This window comes from Juglans microcarpa x Juglans regia, chromosome 6S (genome assembly GCF_004785595.1).
Source record: "Juglans microcarpa x Juglans regia isolate MS1-56 chromosome 6S, Jm3101_v1.0, whole genome shotgun sequence".
NCBI classification, from domain to species: domain Eukaryota; kingdom Viridiplantae; phylum Streptophyta; class Magnoliopsida; order Fagales; family Juglandaceae; genus Juglans; species Juglans microcarpa x Juglans regia.
The window spans coordinates 538,196-555,517 of record NC_054605.1 but is presented as its reverse complement, the minus strand read 5'-3'; the positions used below and the strand labels follow the sequence as shown (position 1 = coordinate 555,517).

Here is a 17,322-nt window from a genome sequence, read left to right as displayed (position 1 = left end):
CACCTTCTCTGGTGCCCCTTTCTAAGGGACTTGGGCCCGGTCCGCCGCTGAGGACGCTTCTCCAGACTACAATTTGAATGCCGAGTGGCACCTGACTCTCAAGTTGGGCTCTTCCCGGTTCGTTCACCATTACTAGTGGAATCCTTGTAAGTTTCTTTTCCACCGATTATTGATACGCTTAAATTCTTGGTCATTTTGCCTGACCTAGGGTCGAAATGGTAGAGTCGCAAGAACGACACAATAGGGCCGAGGAGCTCTTTCACAGCGACGAGAAACTCACAACGGGTCACGAGGGTTTCTCAACCACCGATTGTCGAGGCGCTCATTGCCTAGGACTCACTTTTAGGCTAACCGCGAGCAACAGCACATGGGAGGCCAATGTTTGCCCCGTACCCCACACAGCATAAGAAGTGTTGGGGTTGGGGCAACGATACGTGACACCCAAGCAGACGTGCCCTCAGCCAAATGGCTTCGGGCGCAACTTGCATTCAAAGACTTGATGATTCGCAGGATTTTGCAATTCATACAAGTATCGCATTTCACTACGTTCTTCATCGATGTGAGAGTCGAGATATCTGTTGCCGAGAATCGTTATGTATCATGGTAAAGATGTCAACAACAACACGCACACCATTTTTGTGGCACCCATGGTTACTCCTTGTTTAAGTTCCTTGCCGCAAACCGCACCGAGGTTCATTGTTCGATTGGGAAGGGAACGAGAAGATTGACCCACCACACATGAGCAGTGGGCAAATTTCAACGTGCCCTCCCAACCGTTTTCGGGAGGGGGCATTACACCCCCACCCCAGAAGGTTATGACAAGTTCACATGGCGTTCTGCTGGGCAGGCATTGACATTGATCCTTCCGCAAGTTCACCTACAGAAACCTTGTTACGATTTCTCTTTCCTCTAAATGATAAGGTTCAGTGGACTTCTCGAGATGTTTTCGGCAGCGAATCGCCCACATCTCCGAGATCCGAACACCCGACCATTCAAAATGTAGGAGCGACGGGTGATGTGTACAAAGGGGGGGACGTAGTCAACACGAGCTGATGACTCGCGCTTACTAGGGATTTCTCATTGAAGACCAACAATTGCAATGATTTATCCCCATTAGAATGAAATTTCAAAGATTACCCTGGCCTGTCGGCCAAGGCTATGAACTCTTTGAATACATTAGTGTAGCGCGCGTGTGGCCGAGAACATCTAAGGGCATCACAGACCTGTTATTGCCTCAAACTTCCTTGGCCTAAGCGGTCATAGTCCCCTCTAAGAAGCTGGCTTCTGAAGGTCACCTTTGCATAGCTAGTAGCAGGTTGAGGTCATGTTCATTAACAAAATTAACCAGAAAAATCGCTCCACCAACTAAGAACGATCATGCACCCCCACCCAGAGAATCAAGAAAGATTTCTGAGTCTGTCAATCCTTACTATGTCTGGACCTGGTAAGTTTCCTCGTGTTGAGTGAAATTAAGCCGCAGGTTCCATTCCTGGTGGTGCCCTTCCATCAGTTCCTTTAAGTTTCAGCCTTGCAACCATACTCCCCCCGAAACCCAAAGACTTTGATTTCTCATGAGTCATCAGAGCAACAGGCAAAGCTCGCGTTGACCTATCTAATAAATGCATCTCTTCCAAAAGTCGAGGTTTGTTGCATGTATTCGCTCTAGAATTACCATGGTTATCCAAGTAGCAGATACCATCAAACCAACTATAACTGATTTAATGAGCCATTAGCAGTTTCACAGTCTGAATTAGTTCATACTTATACATGCATGGCTTAATCTTTGAGACAAGCATATGACTACTAGCAGGATCAACCAGGTAGCATTCATTCTCGATGTCGGCACCGCACGTAAACCTACCAGTCCAGATGGAGGATAGGATCAAGACGCGGGCACGATAATCGTTCATGTCAAATGAGAACGCTTGGTTTGGGATAAAGAGGCCGAAGACCCCCACACCAACACAATGTTGCTCATCCAAGAGCACGAGAATGCCTGCATGTTCCATGACAACCAACGTAAACTCGAAGGCATGCATGGTAACACGTGGACAACTTCAGAGTCCAACCAGCACCCAAAGATGAGCACCATCAAGGACAAGGGGCAACGAGAGGAACAAATTCCATCCATGTAGGTATGCAACACAGGAACCCTTCAATAGCCCAACATGATATTCACACGAGGAGCAAAAATGGGGAGGAGCATGCCAAACAGATCGATGCACAAGCACAGAGCCTATCAAGACATACAACCTTGTCACCACTCACACGCTGTTACTTATGCCAGACCACAACATCAAACAAATTGAACCACTCCACAACCAAGCACAAGGCTAGCTAGGTGTGTGGAAGCATTGTGTGGTGTCGAGCCTGCCCCGCTAGGAATGGAAAATAAAAGAAGAGAAAATAAAAACAATATAATGTTGAGGTCTCAATCCTGAGGGAGCCAAGCCAAACCAGCAAACATCCCATCGTCGGCGGGAGCATGCATAGGAATCTAGTGCTAAGAAGCACCAAACACCATGCAACAATCACACCTCAAGGATGCCATGCACGAGGATCAACCCCCATGAAGATCAACGCATCAAGAGGGAAACCATATCAAGGTTCAATCCCATGGAAACAAGGCCATCAAGGTCCGGAAGCCACCTCAATGAAGCAAGTGCGTAGCACTGGGTGCCATAACATCATCCGCAGTGCACAGGTACGTCAAAGTGGAAGCAAACAAACACACAGGCCGAGCCACCATGAGGCCAACCAAATGTAAAATGAGAAATGGTGATGTGGGTCAACCCCATGGAAGTAAGACCAACATCATCTGAATACCTGCAAGCGCAACAATGTGCGTAGCACTAGGTGCCATAACACCATCCGCTGTGCACAAGCATGTTGCAAAGATAGCATCCAAAAAAATAGGCCCAACCACCATGTGGTCAACTACAACACCTGAAGGCTAGACAATGTGAGAAAGCCCCTAGCAAGAACGATTGCCCCCATTAACAAGCTCATGCGTTGCACTAGGTGCCTCCAAATCCATCCCTAAAGCATAGGCTTGTTGCTAGAAAGCAAACGAGAATGTCGGAATCACCCCCACGAAAGCGAGCCCAAAAAATAGTTGTCGGGCCATGGTCAGCTAGCAGCGGCCGTTGCCACAACCATTGTCGACGGCAGTCGAGACGATACCCCTTGCCGGTGGCATGGGGGTCGTGGGACACTCCCTTTCCATGGGCTCCATGGGCATGCCCATCTGCAGGGGGTGGCATGGACAACCCTCCTGGCTGCCCATGTTGGGGCCATGCATTCCCCCCCATAAAGAGTATTTAGAGCCAAATCCCATCGACAGGAGGAAATATCAATTTTCCAATGAAACATAAAGGTTTTTTTTATTGAAATACTTTGAATTTGGATGAGATTTTTTGTAGGCATGCTTAGCTGAATCATATCTTGAAGTAGGAGCAAGCCTCACAATTTTTTGACATCGGGATTTTTTTATTCAATTTTTTTGATTTAATAAAACCAAAAAATCAAGAAAATTCAAAAATAGGCCAATAATGGTAGGTAATGCTTGGAACACATCCAAGATGTATTGGAATGAAGTTAGGAAACCAATTTGGGTGGTTTCAATCGTCCAAAAGCACGGGACAAATGTTCGCCCCCATGCATGCATGTCAGGTGGCAACATCGGAGGGCCACGCTGTGAGTGTTACAATGCAACTTTTTGAGGCAACAAGGCAAATTGCATTGGTAGAGTTTGTGTGATGGATGGAGTTCTTCGCCAGACCTTTGTGTGCTTGTCATGGTGGACAAAGTACCACGGGGTTATCGAGGCATGTCAACGGCAATGTTGAGGCATGTCAGCTGGGCTGTCAAGGCATGGGCCGTGGGCACCGATCTAACCTCATTTGCAATCGTGGGCATGCCAACGAGGCATCACCCATCAAGCGTCGTCGCGCATGCACGACAAGGGCAGCATACTAACCTCATTGTGCATTCGTGGGCATGCCAATGGGGACCACCCATCAAGCGTCGCCGCGCATGCACGACAAGGGCACCATACTAACGTCACTGTGCATTCGTAGGCACACAAACGAGGCACCACCCATCAAGCGTAGCTACACATGCATGACTAGGGCACCATACTAACCTCGTCGTGCAAGCACGACAAGGGCACCAAGGAACCCACGACGTGCATCATGCATGCACGAGGCCAAGGCAACCACGACGTGCATGCATGCACGGGGCCAAGGGGGGCACGATCGCATGTACGCCAAGGGAGCACGTCATGCATCTATTTTGGATAAGTCCTTGTTGCTAACCTTGCCTAGGAAATCGTGGAAAGTGATGTAGTTTGAGGGGGAGGGACGAATCGAAGCGACACAAGGCTGAATCTCAGTGGATCGTGGCAGTAAGGCCACTCTGCCACTTAAAATACCCCGTCGCGTATTTAACTCATCTGCAAAGGATTATATCTACCATTCGGTGAGAATTGTACTTCAAAGCGGCCCGCACGGCTCATCTACTGCAAAAGCTTCACCAACAACAGTTTAAACCAATTTTTTCATATTTTGATTTTATTTTAAATTTTTATTTGGCTTATATATTTTTGTTTTATGTGTATAGACTGAATTATTTTCCATTGTATATAAAAAAAAATTGCAAATATAAAAAACTATATGGATATTGTAAATTTATTGGTAGATATGAAATATTTAAAAAGAATAAAAAATTATTTAAATGATATAGAGAAAAAATAGATAAGCTAATGGATGACATATTGTAAAAGTCAGTATGTAAAATAGAAAAAGATTTCATCTTTCCCTCGTAGTACTTGTTTGCTATCGGTCTGTCACCCATATATACCCTTGGATGGAATTTACTGCCCAATTGGGGATGCATTCCCAAACAACCCGACTCGGCGACAGCGCCTCGTGGTGCGACTGGGTCAGGGCACAACGGGGCTCTCACCCTTTCAAGCACCCCCTTCTAAGGGATTTGGGCCCGGTCCGCCGCTTAGGATGCTTCTCCAGATTACAATTTGAATGTCGAGTGGCACTCGATTCTCAAGCTGAGCTCTTCCCAGTTCGCTCACCGTTACTAGGGGAATCCTTGTAAGTTTCTTTTCCTCCGGTTATTGATATGCTTAAATTCAGCAGGTAATCCCACCTGACTTGGGTTCGTGATGGTAGAATTGCAAGAACGACACAATAGGGTAGAGGAGCACCTTCATAGCGACCAGCTACACACAACGGGTTATGAGGGTTTCTCAACCACCGATTGTCGTGGCGCTCATTGCCTAGGACTCATTTTAGGCTAACTGCGAGCAACAACACATAGGAGGCCAATGTCTGCCCCGCACCCCACACAGCATAAGAAGTGTTGGGATTGAGGCAACGATGCGTGACACCCAAGCAAACGTGCCCTTGGCCAAATGGCTTAGGGCACAACTTGCATTTAAAGACTCGATGATTCGCATGATTCTGCAATTCATACCAAGTATCGCATTTCGCTACGTTCTTCATCGATGCGAGAGTCGAGATATCCGTTGCCGAGAGTCGTTACGTATCATGGTAAAGATGTCACCAACAACACGCACACCATTTATGTGGCGCCATGGTTACTCCTTGTTTAAGTTCCTTGGCGCAAACCTCGTCGGGGCTCATTGTTCGATTGGGAAGGGAATGAGAAGGTTGACCCACACACATGAGGAGTAGTGGACAAATTTCAACGTGCCCTGCCAACCATTTTCGAGAGAGGGCATTACACCCCCACCCCAGAAGGTTATTACAAGTTCACATGGCGTTCTGCTAGGCAAGTATCGACAATGATCATTCCGCAAGTTCACCTGCGGAAACCTTGTTACGACTTCTCTTTCCTCTAAATGATAAGGTTCAGTGGACTTCATGCAACATTGCCGGCAGTGAACCACCCACATTGTCTCGATCCGAACAGTTCACCGAACCATTCAATCAGTAGGAGCAACGCGTGGTGTGTACAAAGGGCAATGTAGTCAACGCGAGCTGATGACTTGCGCTTACTAGGAATTCCTTATAGAAGACCAACAATTGCAATGATCTATCCCCATCACGATGAATATTCAAAGATTACCCAGGCCTGTCGGCCAAGGCTATAAACTCGTTGAATACATTAGTGTAGCGCGCGTGTAGCTTAGGACATCTAAGGGCATCACAGACCTGTTATTGACTCAAACTTCCTTGGCCTAAGCTGCCATAGTCCCTCTAAGAAGCTGGTTACCGAAGGTGACCTTCGCACATCTAGTTAGTAGGCTGAGGTCTTATTCAGTAATGGAATTGACCAGACAAATCGCTCCACCAACTAAGAATGACCATGCACCACCATCCATAGAATCAAGAAAGAGCTCTGAGTCTGTTAATCCTTACTATGTCTGGACTTGGTAAGTTTCCCCCTTTTTAGTCAAATTAAGCTGCAGGCTCCACTCCTAGTGGTGCCCTTCCGTCAATTCCTTTAAGTTTCAACCTTCTGACCATACTCCCCTTGAAACCCAAAGACTTTGATTTCTCATAAGGTGCAAGCGGAGTACTTAAAGCAACATCTGCCGATCCCTAGTCGACATCATTTATGGTTAAGACTAGGATGGTATCTGATCGTCTTCAAGCCCCCAACTTTCGTTCTTGATTAATGAAAGCATCCTTGGCAAATGCTTTTACAATTGTTCGTCTTTCATAAGTCCAAGAATTTCATCTCTGACTATGAATACGATTGCCCCTGACTGTTCCTGTTAATCATTACTCCGATCTCGAAGACCAACACAATAGGACCGAAATCCTATGATGTTATCCCATGCTTATGTATACAGAGCGTAGGCTTGCTTTGAGCACTCTAATTTCTTCAAAGTAACAGCACCAGAGGCACGACCCAACCAGTTAAGGCCAGGAGCGCATCGCCCATGGAAGGGATGAGCAGACTGGTGCACGCCAGGGGTGGACATCTCTACCCAACCCAAGATCCAACTACGAGCTTTTTAACTGCAACAACTTAAATATATGCTATTGGAGCTGGAATTACCGCAGCTGTTGGCACCTGACTTGCCCTCTAATGGATCCTCGTTAAGGGATTTAGATTGTACTCATTCCAATTACTAGACTCATAAGAGCCTGGTATTGTTATTTATTGTCACTACCTCCTTGTGTTAGGATTGGGTAATTTGCGCGCTTGTTGCTTCCTTGGATGAGGTTGTCGTTTCGCAGGCTCCCTCTCCGAAATCGAACCCTAATTCTCCGTTACCCGTCACCACCATTGTAATTCCTCTATCCTAAAATCAAAAGTTGATAGGGAAGAAATTTGAATGATCCGTCACCAGCACGATGGTCGTGCGATCCTTCAAGTTATCACGAATCATCAGAGCAACGGGCAAAGCCCGCATAGACCTTTTATCTAATAAATGCATCCCTTCCAAAAGTTGGGGTTTGTTGCACGTATTAGCTCTAGAATTACTACGATTATCCGAGTAGCAGATACCATCAAACAAGCCCGTTCCCTTGGCTGTGGTTTCTCTGGATAATATACAGGGACAGTGGGAATCTCATTGATCCATTCATGCACGTCACTAATTAGATGACGGGGCATTTGGCAACCTTAAGAGAGTCATAGTTACTCCGGCCGTTTACCCGCGCTTAGTTGAATTTCTTCACTTTGACATTCAGACCACTAGGCAGAAATCACATTGCATGAGCGTCCGCATGGACCATCGCAATACTTTGTTTTAATTAAACAGTCAGATTCCCCTTGTCTGTACCAGGTAGATGAACTTATTAACTTTCACCAGTACATCCTCAATGAGTCTTGGGTATTTAATAGATTTGTCCACCAACTGTAGAGAGATGGTGGTTGGCTTTGCTTCTCGAAGACCCAGTTTCCTAAAAACAAAGAGTGGCATTAGATTAATACTTGCCCCTAAGTTGCATAAAGCTTTACCAAAATAGAAGTTTCCTATAGTGCAAGGGATTGTGAAACTCCCTGGATCTTTCAACCTAGGCGGCTGCTTCTTTTGTAAAATTGTACTGCCCTCATCGGTCAGCATTACAGTCTCATATTCCTCCAACTTTTGCTTGTTTGGTAATATATCTTTAAAAAATTTTGCATATTTAGGCATTTGCTCTAAAGTTTCAATAAGAGGAATATTTAGGCAGTTGCTTAAATATACTCAGAAATTTAGAGAACTAATTATCAATCTTATTTTTTCTTAATCTTTGCGGAAAAGAGATTGGTAGATCATAAATTGAAGGAGAATAAGTTTTAGATATAAACTCTCTGGATTTCTTGGGTTTTGGAACCCTTTTATTCTCCTTAGTCTTCTCAGTTTGCTGGTCGGCCTCATCCCGCTCTGCTTCTTTCACCTCGGACTCGGCTTCCTTCATCTCAGACTCCACGTTTTCAGCAGCTTTTGCATCTCACTCGAAACTTACTGTTTGCGGCTGGTCATATGTCTACCCACTTCTCAATGTTATGATTTTGACATGTTCCTTGAATTGGTTACAGTGTTTCTCGGCAAAGTTCCTGTTGTCTTCTCGGTAAGCATGTTTAAAAGCTAACCGATTTGCGCCTCAAGATTGCAAATTGAAGCTGAGTTGTTTTGGATCACCATAATAGTCTTTTGCATGTATTGCATAAACATATCCTCAAGTGTCGGTTTCTTCTCTTGTTGTGCATACTGTTGAGGTGGTCTAGCTAGCCCTTAATTATTGCTCCATGAAAAGTTGGGGTGATTTCTCCATCCGGGATTGAACGTATTTGAATAAGGATTGTTTTGAAGTTGAAAACTGAACACGTAATGGGCTTGTTCATAACTCGGTTGGGCAAAAGGATTCCCCACTTGGCAATCCACACTTGAATGATTTCTTACGCAATGATCACAAACAACATTAGTTTGAATAGCATTAACGCTCATCTTACCTAATTGTTTGGATAGATTTGCCAACTGGGCCGCAATTGCAGACATAGAGACAAGCTAAACGACGTCGGTCACCTTCCTTGGCATTGCTCTCTCTGCGGCCCACTAATAGTTGTTAGATGCTAACTCTTCCATAAGTTCATATGTGGCTTCTTGGGTCTTACTTATTAATACTCTTCCTGCTCCCGCTATAGCTTCATGGGTCCCAAACCATTGTAAAATGTCTATACTTGAAACTAGGCTGGGAGGTCGTGATGCAGACACTTGCGCAATAAGTCCTTGTATCTCTCTCATGCCTCATATAATGATTCACCCTCAAGTTGGGTGAAAGTAGTAATATCATTCCTTAACTTCGCTGTCTTGGCCAAAGGAAAATATTTTGCTAAGAATTTTTGTGCCAACTCCTCCCATGTGGTGATGATGCCAGGCAGCAAAGAGTTCAACCAAGCTTTTATTTTTTCCCTAAGTGAGAAAGGAAAAAGATTTAATCTAATCGCATCATCTTTCACTCCGTTGTGTTTAAAAGTATCACAAATTTCTAGGAAATTTACAATATGGACATTAGGATCCTCTTGTGACAGCCCCACAAACTGGACGATTTGTTGAATCATTTGAATGATGACTGACTTGATCTCGAAGTTATTGGCTTGTACAACTGGCCGCCTTATACTAGATGTCGCCCCAATGACAGAAGGCATAGCATAGTCCCTCAAAGCATAGCATAGCTCACTTCAGATCTCGTCGCCTCTCATCGTTCTGGATCTGTAGTCTCTTCTTTTGTACCAAAATGCTATCCTTTTGCACTAAATCTTCTCATTCCTTCAAATCCAAGAAAATAAAGAAAAATATATAGAAATAAAATAAAATCAATAGAATTAAAAGAAAACTGACACTTTTCATAAATAAAAGAGTAATAAAAATCACAAAAAAATAACACTTATATTACTCAAGATATTTCGAAAGCCACCCAAATTGTTCGAACATCATCGAGATAGTTTGAACGTTATCCAAGATAGTTTGAACGTCAACCTAGATAGTTTGAACGTTACCCAAGATAGTTCGAATGTTACCCCAAAATGTTCGAATGTCATCCTAGAACGTTAAAATGTCACTCCAAATCATTCAAATGTTGCTATGAATTAGTTTTTAAAACCATCCTAAAATACAATTGTAAGGGAATTTTCCCCCCATTCTAGACCCAGCGAGCCTGTGAATGAAAGCTAAGGGAATTAAGACCAAAGGCCCAACCCAAGACGAACATAGTCTTCAACTCGACCCATGGGTAGAGTCCTCTAGACGCAACTTGCAGGAGGGAGTGTGCTGTAGGGGATGAGACTCGTCGATCTGAGGTCCTCTCGAGTAGTGTCCACTTCTAGTTCTCAAGTGCTCGTCCACATAGTTGGCGTAATATTCGGGGAACCCTTGATCCTCTAACAAGAAAGATATCAGAGGATCACCAAAAATACTGTCTGGGAGTAGAAATGTCACGCCCCGAACCCCCGCTTGGGATTGAACAGTGACTGAGACATCGGGACATGTAACACAAGGCTACACACACATCTTACATGACAGATAATACGGTATACACCTAAGTACACTAGCAGTATGCAATAGCGTAGTAGTGAAAAGTTAATAAAAGTCGAATAAATTAACCGACGCGATAAGCAATTGCAAAGCACATCGCACCATACTAATAATATAATCCCAAACATTGTCCAATCGTAAACATGAGCCATAAAGGCGTAATATCCCAAAAGCATAAAGCCTAGTTTAAAATTCCCAAAACACGGGATTTCCTAAAAAACAACAAAAACCCACAAAAGTTTACCATAAGTATTGTTGCCCCTTTTTTTTTCTTTCAAAATACTTGAACTCCCATACTTATCAAAAACATTCGGGCTTCACAAGTTTTTCCAAAGCCTTATCCTTGTCTCGATTGTTACGTACCCATGATCTCCCGATCAATGGCCTTGAGTCGCTCCAGAATGGAGGGCTCGGGCAGATTCACAGCCATCTTAGGCACAATCCTCTCCAGATGAGGAAGTGTCATTCTCTTCCTCTTGGTCATGGTCGTCGTTTACTAAACTTATCACAACTTCTTCCATTCCGGTCAAGGAATGGTAGTAGAAACTACCATAATAAGATTTCAAGAAATCTCAGCAAGTAATCACACAATATACCACCGTTAACACAAACATACAAAAAGTATATCATAATATGCGTGCATGGACATGTACTTGACTTATGCCTTGACCAGAACTTGACTTATACACTTGACCATTTTCAAAAGACTTGTAACAGAGACTTGAGCTTTTTATAAAAATTTCATAACTTTTTCTTATTCACGTGAACTTATTCAGAACCTGTCTTATCAGCATCGAGTGATCCTTATCATATCACGAGATTTTCATCAAGTGATCCTTGTTTTATGAGCTCTTATTCTTGTTCATAGGGTGGACACAACACAACTCCCCTCCTTGCACCGCGTGTTTCTGCTAGTTACCGCACCATCAACGGTCCGTACACTGTGATGAATATGTCATAAACAAATAATCATATTAACTCAACCTTACTTCATTGAATTACATGCCTTATGCACCCACTAGCACTAGGCACTGCCTCACTCTGGTATCCTTTGAAAAGGATCCATTCAAGGCTCGACGAAGGTACTTTGTCGACCCAGGGGTTACCACTCCATTCTTAAGTACTCTAGAGTGGACAAAGCAGTTCCACTAGGACATTCCCCCACCCTAGCACTTAGGGTCGTGATAAAACTTTTTCTTTGAAAACATTTTTCTAAAAACACTTCTTTGAAAACACCTCTTTGAAAACACTTCTTCCCCAAATGCATGTGACATGAAACTTAAAGGTGCTTACTCATACTCGACATATGACATGTGAAATGCCGTGCTTGAAAAAACCAACCATAACATGTTCATTTCATAGCATGATAACATAAACCATACGAGATACCATAACACATACATGGAACCATGAGAACTTGCTTAGGCCGAAACTTATAGGAACAAAAACATGAAGATCCATCTCATAAACATGTTCCAATCCTCAAACATATATCGTAGAAATCAAAACTTAGTAAACTAAGACGTGAAATCATAGATTTTTGGCTAAGTCTAGAACATCCAAAGCATGCTCAAACCGAAACATCATGTTGCATATACCATCAACCTCAATCAAGTGAAAACTGAAACTCATAGACATCTTTCATAGCAATTTCATCACAAATCTGAAACATATAATTTCTTCCTTAGATTTACTCAAGATCATATTAACATCTTCAAACAAAAAACAAAGAGATATCAAACAAAACAATCAAAAACCATGGAAGGATTTACACCTTACAAAATCCACGTAAGGAACACCAGCAAGCTGTAAATCCGAACATACTATATCAGAAAGAGCATCTAAAACCCTACCCCATGTTCTTGGGTGCGTGTGTGGATTTCTAGGGCATCACTTGATCTCAAACCATTCGGCTTCTAGGGTTTTTAGATTAAAACCCCTTCATTTCACTCATAAAATAAAACAAAACCTAAAGCAAGCAAGATACATGTGGTGATCAAAACATGGAGGTTAAGCTCCCCCTTCACTAATCGGCCTCAAGGGTTTTTCCATAAAAACCCCAAGTTATTTCCAAGAAAAAGGAAGCAAGTGTGTGTGTTCTCTCCTTCTCAAAGTCTAATGAGATTTGAATCTCATTTTCAGATTGAGAGAAGACTTGTGTATGTGCAAGAGTTAAGAAAACCGATCCTTACCTTGCTAATCTTTGGTAGTGCCGAAATCCCTTCTCTTGTAAGGATCCTCCTTGTTTGGTTGGAAAGAAAATACAAGAAAATGAGGGAACTTTCAAATGAATAAGGGAGAATTGTGTGGAGAGAATGAGAACTCATGCAAATCCGAAAAATGGCGAGGGAAAAGACCCCTTTGGCGTGAGCCCTTTTATTTTATATGCGACCCCTCACTTCCCTCCATGGTTGCATCCAAAGTCCTTGCATGGATGACAAGTGGCAAGGTTTCTTCTTTCCCTCTTCCCTATAACCGAAATGCCTCTTGGAGTTCCTCACTTGAATTGCATTGGGAAGGGACACTTTGGGGGGTGGCGTGGAGGACTCCTCCTCCTTGGCCAAAATTCCTTCTCTTCCCTTTTATGCCCTTCATTTCCTTAAACAAGTAAATATCTCTTCAAGGGTAGCTTGGTAAAATCGTACATACCTTTTCCTATACCCAACGACTAACTCTTGGCATGGAAGACAAGTGGCATTGGGCGTGTGCCATAGCCCTAGCCATCCTCTCCATTTTCCTTTCCCAAGATGTTGCTCCATCTTCCAAGTACTCCTTGCCTAGGTGACCTTTCATATACCATTGGTCTAAAATGCACTAAGTGGCAAGTGGCAAGTGAATGGAATGCTTAGGAGTGTGCTAGCCGAAACCCTATGGGCAAACTTGTCCTTGATACAAAAGTCTCTTCACAAAATCTTCTAGAAACTTCGTGCATGCTTGACACATGGCAAAAAGTTAGCTAAATTCGAAATCCCATAAGCCTCCGTTCTGTTTCCTATGCAAAACTTCTAGAAAAACTAAAACTCTATTTCACTTCCCTAGACTTCCCTTTCCAAAAAACCTACCTTGGAACTCAAATTTTGCACAAAAATAATGGGCTAGGCATGCAAGCCCATCTTCACGCCTTCCTTCACCTCTCTTTCCCCCTTAACCCACTATCAAGACTAGGTTCAAGGTGTAACACTCTCATGACACATGGCACTAGTAACTTAGAATTGGATCATGGGCCTGAACCATTGGACCTAAGTTACTAAATAGGGCCGAAATTCCAAAATAAACTAGGGCCACTCTCCTATTGGGCTCAAGTTACTACATCAAAGGTTCTAAGACCTTCCAAAGTAACTAAGGCTCCTAAAATGCCATGGCAACCTAGAATGAATTCAAAGGCCCAAGCCTAGACAAAACTTGGGTCATCACATCCTTCCCTCCTTAGAAAAAGATTTCATCCTCGAAATCGGCACCACAACCATTAATCAAAACACTCATAAGAAGAAATAGTGGACTACTACCTCTTCCATAAGCGGCCGTAGACTTCTCAGACGATGTTGAGGATGAAGGCATTTCATTTGTCTCTACAGCCATGGAATCCTGTGAAAAGTAAAATATAACTTCCAAATCGTAATCAAAATACATATTGACTAGCATTTCATTCAACCTATGCTCTATCTCAATCTCTGTGTCCTCGATTGGTTGACTTTCTTCACAAAAACGAATACGATCCACAAACGTATCTGAGGTCTCGAAGGGTACGAACCGACTTGCATGTTCTTCTGCTGTGCGACTCGAATCTGCTTCCGGATCGAAATTATGCAGATTTATTCTCTTTACTTCCTTCAAGCGACTCCACGGCTGTCGTTCCTCATGTGGTAATGCTCGTCGAAAATGAAGCCTTCCTTGACCGTCTGCATCCATCACATGAGTATGATGATGCTCAAACATTTCCATATGTCTTGATTGTTTTGCTAACGCATGTTGTTTTCTTCTAAGGCTCACTCTGATACGACATTCTCTTTATTCTCTCAACTGTGTCATTGAAGAAGTTGACATACATGGGGTTCTTCTAGTTCGTGCCATCCCCTGTTTCAAGGGTTTGGTTGGTATACACACGATTACCACTAACAAACACCGAACAAACAAATTTCCCATAGAACAAAACATTCTCAACATAAATATATATATATATATATATCACACAATCCATGCATACATCGAGAGTTCTAAGAAACAAACAAATGAGGATATTCGCTTCTCATTGTATCCTCCCGTTCCCAAGTTGCTTCTTCAAATTCTGGATTATTCCAAAGCACTTTCACTAGAGGTATCTTCTGATCCCTCAACTCCTGTTCCTTGTGATCCACGATCTACACTGGCTATTCTGTATAAGACAAGTTGGGTTGAAGCTGAATCTCGTTGGGCTCCATAACTATTGGCCATTTTTCTTCAAAACTCTTAATCAAGGTTGGCACGTGAAACACATTATGTACTCCCTGCTATTGGCAGATTCAATCTATAAGCTACTAGACCTACTCTTTCGATTATCTCATAAGGTCCTACGTATCGGGGACTCAACTTTCCTTTTTTGCCGAAAAGTACGACTCCTTTCATGGGCGATACTTTGACGTATACCCAGTCTCTTATTGCAAACTCCGAACTCCTACATCGGTTATCGGCATAGCTCTTCTTTTTGTTCTGGGCTGCTTTCATTCTTTCTTGAATCATGGTTACTTGTCTCTGAACTTCTTGTAAATATTTGAGTCCTAGCATTTTCCTTTCACCCACTTCATTCCAATACAACAGGGATCTGCATTTTCTTCCATACAAAGCCTCGTAGGATGCCATCTGAATGGTAGCCTGAAAACTATTATTGTAGGCGAATTCCACCAAAGGTAGGTGGCTTTCCCAATCACCACTTAGCTCCATGACACATGCTGGCAGCATGTCTTCCAAGGTCTAGATTGTACGTTCCATTTGTCCATCCTTCTAAGGATAATAAGCACTACTAAAATCCGCCTAACATCTTTTGGAAGCTCTGCCAAAATCGTGAAGTAAAATGGGTATCTCGGTCCGATACTATTGTCTTAGGTACTCCGTGCAATCGGACGATTTCCTTAACATAGATTCGACAAAGTTTCTCCATAGAATCTGTGTTAGCTATGGGTAGAAAGTGTGCGCTCTTAGTCAATCGGTCGACTATAACCCATATCGAGTTCTTTCCTAAAGATGTCCTTGGCAAACCGATTACAAAGTTCATAGACACATCATCCCATTTCCATTCTGGGATAGGCAATGACTGTAATTCACCTGCCGGTCTCTGATGTTTAGCTTTTACCATCTAGCAAATTGAGCATTTTGCCACAAACTCAACTACTTCCTTCTTAATTTCATCCCACCAAAACTGACCTTTTAAATCTCGGTACATATTTGCACTACCAGGGTGTGTTATGTAAGGGGTGTAATGAGCCTCCCTTAGTAACTTTTCCTTAAGTTCGACAATGTTAGGAATTACTTTCCTCTCCTTATAAAAGAACATCTCATTCCTCCAATAGAGAAATGTTGCAGCCCTTCTGGTTTCAGAATCTTCTGTCGAAGCTTCTCTACTTTCTCATCTTTGCACTGTCCTTCTAGGATTTCTTCTTCAGTCACAAATATGAACTGCTGCACAACTGTAAAAATGGCATCTCGCGGCGAATCTCCAATCATTAGGTTCCTCAATCTTGCCAAGACCGATGGTAAGTCTGTCTGAGCCTTGCGGCTAAGTGCATTAGCTACAACGTTAGCCTTACCGGGATGATATTTAATCTCACACTGATAATCACTAATGGTCTCCACCCATCTCCATTGCCTCATATTCAAAATTTTCTAACTGAATAGGTACTTTAGACTTTTGTGGTCCGTGTACACTTCGCATTTTTATCCGTACAAATAGTGCCTCCAAATTTTTAGTGCAAAAACTACCGCTGCCAATTCCAAGTCGTGGGTAGGATAATTCTGTTCATGGTCTTTAAGCTGTCACGAAGCATAAGCGATGACTCTTCCTTCTTACATTAGGACACATCCCAGACCCATCTTGGAGGTGTCACTGTAAACTACATAGGGCTTGTGAGGTTCTTGTAATGCCAATACTAGGGCCAAAGTCAACTTCTTTTTCAATTCCTGAAAACTCTTTTCACACTGCTCTATCCATACATATCTAGTATTCTTTCTTGTCAGCGCCGTTAAAGGGCTTGAAAGTCTAGAAAACCCTTCTACAAAGCTTCGGTAGTATCCTGCCAAACTGAGGAAACTACATACTTCATGGCCATTAGTTGGCCTTTGCCATTCCATTACAATATCAATCTTGGCAAGGTCCACTACCACTCCTTTACTAGAAATCATATGTCCCAAAAATTTCACTTCGCAGAGCCAAAACTCACACTTACTAAGTTTGGCATACAACTGATGTTCCTACAATATCTCCAGTACAATCCTCAAATGCTTCTTATGCTCTTCCTCATCATAGGAGTAGATCAATATGTTGCCTAAGAACACCACTACAAAACTGCCTAAGTATTGCCCGAAAATCCGATTCATCAATTCCATAAATGTGGCAGGGCATTCGTCAGCCCAAAAGGCATGACTAGGAACTTGAAGTGTCCATAGCGAGTTCGAAAAGCAGTCTTAGAGACGTCTTGCTCCCTAATTCTGAGTTGGTGATATCCAGATTGTAGATCAATCTTTGAGAAAACCACAACTCCTTGTAATTGATCCAAAAAATCGTCTATCCTTAGCAAGGGATATTTATTCTTGATAGTCATCTTATTCAAATCCCTATA

At 43.0% G+C, this 17,322-nt stretch overlaps 3 non-coding genes across 3 annotated transcripts; 1 reads left to right on the top strand and 2 right to left on the bottom strand.

The window, feature by feature from the left end:
* Positions 1–435: 435 nt before the first annotated feature.
* Positions 436–590, bottom strand: LOC121237990. Its single transcript, XR_005935037.1, has one exon. It is a non-coding gene; the product is annotated as a 5.8S ribosomal RNA (ribosomal RNA).
* Positions 591–5,398: 4,808 nt separating this feature from the next.
* On the bottom strand, positions 5,399–5,554 carry LOC121237975. Its single transcript, XR_005935023.1, has one exon. It is a non-coding gene; the product is annotated as a 5.8S ribosomal RNA (ribosomal RNA).
* A 3,621-nt stretch (positions 5,555–9,175) lies between these two features.
* Positions 9,176–9,282, top strand: LOC121237985. The gene has a single exon (XR_005935032.1). It is a non-coding gene; the product is annotated as a small nucleolar RNA R71 (small nucleolar RNA).
* Positions 9,283–17,322: the final 8,040 nt, after the last annotated feature.